Raw genomic sequence first — 7,178 nt, forward strand, 5'->3', positions numbered from 1 at the left:
CGAGGACAGAAAAAAACGAAAATAGATGATAGGTTAAAAACATCTCAACGAAAGTGTTTTCAATAATATTGAGTATTTTATTAGCAAACTACCTCGTTTTTGCAGATTTAGAAGCATAATGTCAAAAATTTTTAAAAAGCAACGTTTTTCATTGCAAGTCAAATTTGGCTCAGACAAAGCATTTTCATCGCTCATTGCAATTTTGGGGGAATACATCTATTTCTAAATGAAATTGTTTTTGATCAATATGACGCGCTCTAAAGCAAGCTAAAACACTTACTTTAAGATGTGGCTGCTTGTCTGTGAAAACGAATTTCTTTTTCATTTTTGTAACAATAAATTATAGCACAAAGAAAACGAACAAGAAATTTCAAGACGAAAAAATATTGAAAAGCATTAAGATTTTCAGAGCGGTAGTAAAATCTCTTACGCGCTGTTCTGCTGGCATATATGTTGATTTTTGATTCTGTTTGCTTGGCCTCTGTTTGTCTTCAGAAGCAAACGAACGATACTCGAGAAACGTATGTTACGTCGTTTTTTGAGAAGGCCGCACAATTGCATATTATCGTTGCCATATTCGAAGTTGAGAATCAGCAGCATGAGTTGTCATGCAGTTGATACTCGATGCAGCTGAGTTCTCTTATCCCTAATTCTGTCATACAGGTACATATTCATATTCCTGGTGTTATAGTTCATATGTAACAATTTGAGATCTTGACTTCCATTTTTGCCCCACAAAAATTTGCTAGACCGTCTGTTTTAAATTTCATCCCATAACAAAAGTTAATTCCTAACAATAATTAATAACAATTTCAATTTCTTGTCTAATCTCGTGTGTTTCAGTTTATTTGTTAATTCATTCCTCTTGTCGTACAGAAATCGTGTTCTGTAGTGGCCAGTTGATTTGCTAGGCGAATTGCCAAAATTGTTTGTTCCGATTGTCTTGTGTAATTGCGATGAGAATTCACACTTAACTTTGTTAGATGAATTAATTCTATTCGCTGACAAGTTTTCTATGGTATTCGCTCTGCGAATACAGGTTTTACTGTTAGTCTAGTGCTACATTAACATCAAATTATTGTAGCACTTTAAGTCTGAGCGTGTTGCGGAGCGAACTTCGGATGCAGGAGATTCAACTGGAAATTGTATTAGATTTAGCATGAAAAATTCAGAATTTGACCAAGAGTTTGATCATCAATTTGATCATGCAACATTTACAACTAAAAAGAAAGTTGGCTGCAAAAAAAAATAAGGGAGACAACGTGGACAGACAATGAATCACGCCTTTAAGTGAACAAACCGAAAAAGGTATGAACGAAAAGATTCGGTCTTCAAATTGAATATGTTAACTATGCAATTGACCTAGAAAAAACTAAATTAAAATTGAATAAGTTTAATGAAGTTAACGCCGCAAAATGATACCATAAAATATCCATCTATACCACATATCCCCCTCAGCAAAGTAAACAAGACCAAATATTGTGTATAGCAAAAGATTAATAGTTTATGTACTGGTTAAAATAATAAAACAATAGTGTTTCGAGGCGTGTTTATGATCAGTCCGAATCGGATTCTGAAGCGGATTCCGCTTCGCGAATGGTAATGCTGGTTTCTTGACCTTCATAGTTGGGGACACGTAAAATTGAGTTGGGTACGGCCGATCAGGTTAACACGGTCCCACTTGGAAATCTGATTGTTCTGTATCTTGATTACGAGCAGCAGTATTCTTGATTGTAGAGATTATAAATTTATTCTTTATTTGCTGTTCTTTCAGCATTTGGTGTCTTTTCTGTCGTGATGGTGCGCTGCCTGCCGTTAGATTTGAGGGACAAATTTGAGTGGATGCCATTGATTTATCTGATTCAGTGATCGATGGCGATGATCTCCGCTTTTGTGATAGTTGAGCGGTTGTTGAAGCTCCCCTAGCTGCCTTCCGTTTAGGCCGATTTGGTGTTTCTGCAATTACAATTGAAGTTATTGGAAGCGTCATTGGCAGCGCAAAATCAGTTGTTGTTTCGGTTGGTGGTTTTGGCGGCGCGGGTACGACTATCTTTTTCGGTTTGGTGGGCATTCTCACTCGCAGTGTTCGGGACACGTTAGAGTGAAGAGACGAGACACAACTGGTATTGTCATTGATGCGTCTGTACTATATTTTCTTGTCGCCTTCATTTTTCCGTTTCGCGTCTTTCGCATGTCGATTGATTAATTACTCCGTGGTTTTCCCCGTTGGGACTTTTGGTCTGCGCTCCGCGTTACCATTCAGGTCTGTTTGTCTTTCGGCTTTAGTTCCGAATTTTGCGATGTCCGAATTCGTAATTGTGAGCTCTTTTTTGCTAGGCTCTTTGAATTTAGAAGTATGATCATTAGATTTGATGACTGATGATCCTGGTGCCAGTACTTCGTACAGCCCGTCTAAACTTTTCTTGTATCTTTTTGATTTGGGCTTCCTTTGGTCAGTTTTAGCGTCAATGATGCCTATTTTCTTGGCATCGGCAAACTGAAACCTGGATGGGCATAGTAATGAGCTCATTATTGCGATCCTCTTTGCAACGTTTCTAGCGTCTCTACTGATATTGTCTTGCTGTTTCTCAAATTCAATATCACTTCTGGTCTCGTCATCCCACTGCTCGTCTCATATCAGTTCGTCCCAGCGTACTGTCTACACGACTAAATATTTATTTAAAATTGGTTCACATGTTAATGTATTAGGATTAAGATCAGTTGAATTTTTGCTTAAAGGTGTTTTGGCCTTTCGGCCAAAATGCGCCTCAAATGGCGAAAGATTTATTGCTTTTCGACGGCATATACAAAGTTGATAAATAATTGAGTTTATTGACCTTTCAAATTAAAGTTGTTGCGCCGCGGTTTTAATTCAAACTAATCGACTCTTGATTATTTGAATAAGCCTCTAAACTAACAAATCGCTCTGTGATCGTGTATTGGAGCCTCAATAAACTGTATATTATTTTGATTACAAAGAGTTTTAAATTGCTGACCGATTGGACACTGTGCTTATCGCTCGAGGAATTCCATGCAATAATACGTAGTTTTGAAGAAACTTCAATATATTTTGTGCATTTGCTCTGTCTAATATATGTGCTGTTAGAAATTTTGAGAAACGGTCTATACAAGCAAGGATATAAACCTCTCGATTTTTTTCCGCCGAAATCTATTTGAATTTCTTCATTGAGTACTTTGCATAATTTTAAAGCTGCCCATTTACTGGAGGGTTTGATAGACTTTAAATTTCTACCAATCGTGCCGCAGGGATTACACTTGGCCGTCTTAGAGAGAAAATCCCGATGCATGAACGGCCACCATGCGTGCACTGCCATATCTGTCATCTCCCATCTCCCGGGGTGTGTGGCGTGGATGGCTTCGACATACGCATCTTTGATGGAGTTGGGAATGGTGATGCGATCTTCCACACAAACACACCCATTCTTCACATGGAGGTCTTTCCAGTAGCAGTGGATGTATGGATTTATTTGGCGGCAGCGGTCCTCGTTCCCGGTATTGACACAGTCCCTTACCTCTTTATATATGGCATCTTTCGATGTCAAGCTGGCCATGAGGATACTCGAAAAAATCTTTGAAAATGCAAAGTTGAATACATCTGTGTAAAGGTCGCCAGCCACTGTATGGCGTGTTGGTGACATCAGTACTGTCGGTCCCCGGTGTTGAGGGTGTTACAGGCGTGGATGGTGCTGTTGATGGGCCGGTTTCAACTGCAAAGCGGACTTTCGACGGTGTTGCTCGTATGATTTGGGAGAGCGTTTTTTCATCTGATTGTGACATCATCTGCCTTTTTTGGAAGGATTTAGCAATTTGCTTAAAATTTGAGGAAAATTTTTTCGACCGTTCTGTAGAGCGGTTGAAGGCAAAAAGCGAGTTTGGATTGTGGGATGTCTCGTCTATGGTAGAAGAACGACAGTAATTTGGTGTTAATTCGCTAATGGTGTTGTCATTATTTGTAATATCAGATTATTCGTGATTTCTTGTTGCAAATTCACTGCATAATTTGTCGCTGGAATTAAAATTGTTTGAGTCCGATTTTATAAGCGTATTTCGTTCCGGGAAATCCTTATAAGTTTTTGTATTTTGCAAAAATCATTTCGCGCTGCGTTTAAAAGCCTCTAATTTAGCAACTATAAATTGCTCGTTGTATGTCGAGATCTTTAAAGCTTTTTGCTGTAGTTCGCGTGAAATGTAACTTACTAATCCCAATTTTGAACCAGGAAGATGATCGATCGAAAAATCAAAAGGTAATAGACGATCAACCCATTAAGTAAGGCAACTATTTTAAGATTTGTTTGCCCTATTTTCTCTCATTAAGGACAATAATGCTCTATGATCCGTTATGACAGTAAAAGGTTTACCGTGGAGATAATATTTAAAATGTTCAATGGACCAGACTACTCCCAAGATCTCGAGTTCATTGATGCTATAACGGTCTTCAACGGAATTTAAACAACGCAAGTCGAATGCTACAGTTTGCCAGCCACCTGGAGTTCGCTGCTTGAGTGCGCAACCCAGACCTTTTCTAGATGCGTCACGATTATTTCGCGTTTCAAGGTCGGGATAAAATTTTTTGTTTTCTGTTAGTTCTGCATCTTCGAACAGACCCCACAAAATATTGCAAATTTTCATGTTCGTGGGTGATATGAGTTGTTGAATGGCAGCTGTTTTATAACGCAGTTACTCCCGATTGCGTGATACGATGACCGAGTCTTTCAATTTCATGTTTTGCGAAATGACATTCAGCCAATTTGATGCGAAGATTTTCCTGATTGAGTTGAATTAAACACTTTCTCACAAGATCTAGGTGATCTTCAATTCGACCTCCACTCACTATTAATATATCGTCCAGAAAACAAAACGTTTTATTGAGACCGGCCAGCGTACAATCTATAGCTTTCTGAATTTCGGCTGGCATATCAGTCGACCCACAGAAGCCCGTTTTGAAACGATACGTGCCTGTCATAACACAACTAACAGTATTGAAATTGCAATGGCCAGCCATATCAGCGTGAATAATAAGTTGACTGTATGCGTATTGCATATCTAATATTGTAAAATAAGCTGTCTCTTGACGCGCGTTTGTCAGTGTCTGAGAAATAGTTTGAATTAGCGAGTCAATATTGGGCATTTAATACCTGTTCTTGTGAATTGTTTTATTTAGAATTTTTGAATCCAAAGCTATTTTGATTGAATGGTCTTTTTAGAATGTAACGACAATCGGGGAGATGAAAAATTTTTCAAGCTCATTTTTACTTTCGGTTGAAGATGAATGAGCACTTTTCTTCCGTTTTGATGAATTACTCGATAGTTTTTGCAACATTTTGGGTTGACGGTGTGGTTTTCAGATTTTCCAATTCGCGAGATTAGGTCTGAAAATTTTTCCGCAAGTGATTTTTTTAACACGAAGGTGTTTCTATTGCAATTACTTCATTTTTTGGACAAGGTTTTGTGGAATTGTCTTTCCAAGTTGATCGAACTAACCTCGTCCTAAGATGGATCAGAAACCGTCAGCAACAATTGTTATTTTTGCTTTTGTTTTTGCCATTCATTACAACTTACTGGTGTATTCATTGTTCCTAACGTTTCCACAATATCATTTGAGATAGATTTAAGTTCAAGTGGTTTTTTGTCTTACCATTGTGCTTGAATGGAGTGGAACATTTTTTGTTTAACGAGTGAAATATTTATTATAGAACATCCACTGCAAGAATCGAGGAGAAAATGACAGTCTGTGTTGCCAATTGCTATTGCCATGTTTTTCAGAACGATTGGTGTGAGATGTTCTATCTTAACAATATAATTGTCGTCTGACGAATTGTATTCACAATTATATTGTTCATTATAGTTTATGAAATTCACGTTTTGATTTTCTGATTGTTCTGTGGTCTCTGAATTTTCGACATTATTGATGCGTTTACTTTTTTACGGATTTTTTTTAGAAATATTCTGGATTTTCCGACATTATTTTGCAAAATTATTGAGCAGGCCACAATGATTACATTTTTTACCCAATGCAGGGCAAATGTGACAATGCGTTATTGTCCGATTTTGTCCACAACCTCTACATAGACAAATTGATTCGCGATTGAATATAGTTCTGTTTGTCTGGTTCACTCGAGCATTCGCGCCGCAAAATCGATTGAATTGTTGTATTGCATTGACTCCGTTGCTGTTGTTGGACGAAATTCTTTGCTGATTTTGATGAGCCCTCTCCATGTTGACAGCAATGCTAAGATCTCTCTCGGATTCCACTGTGTCTCTTAGAAGTTCGCGTTGTATATCGTCATCAAGCATGTTAGTGATGAAAATATCCCGAATGATTGCCTCATCGCGATTTTGAAAATCACAATTCTCTGCCAGTTCCCTGAGAACTCTATAGAAATGCTCCCCCGTTTCGCCCTTCTTTTGTTTTCTGGAGAAAAAGCCATAGCGATCAAAAGAGTTATTTCTAGGCCAAATGAAAGCTATTTCCAGCATTTCCCAGAGTTTCATAGTTTAAATATTGTAAATGTTGTCGTGTGGAAGTGTCTGCGTAAAGAGACGATTTTCTACAGTTCCGATGCTAAAATAGAAAAGTGAGACACATTTCTAGTCACATAGTGTCCACAGTTCTTCGCCAAACAGAATGCCTGCTTCAGTTATTTTCTGACATTTTATTTTCCATTGAAGTTTCAGCTGATTTTTACAAATTTGACTATCTCGTTTTGTATGTTCAGTTGCATCCTCGATAGCAATTTGTTTCTTTGGTTCGCGTGGCAGTCTAACGTAAGTCGGTTTTGCTTGCAGCAAATTGTCTAACGTTATAATTTTTCTTGCGAGAATGGCCAATTTCACTTGAATTCGCCATCTCTCTCATCGTATCGGTGGGTCTGATGTAGCTTTTTGCGAAAACGGTTTGATTGAGAGTGGAGTCTTGCGAAATTCGCGGGCTGACTGCGCCATGTCATACAGAAATCGTGTTCTGTAGTAGCTAGTTGATTTGCTGGGCGAATTGCCAAAATTGTTTGTTATGATTTTTTTATATATTCGCAACGCGAATTCACACATAACTTTCTTAGATGAATTAATTCTATTCGCTGACAAGTTTTCTATGGTATTCCGTCTGCGAATACAGGTTTTACTGTTAGTCTATTGATTCGCTTAGCGAATATCAAATT

Source organism: Convolutriloba macropyga, chromosome 6 (assembly GCF_964194025.1).
Source record: "Convolutriloba macropyga chromosome 6, txConMacr16.3, whole genome shotgun sequence".
NCBI classification, from domain to species: domain Eukaryota; kingdom Metazoa; phylum Xenacoelomorpha; order Acoela; family Convolutidae; genus Convolutriloba; species Convolutriloba macropyga.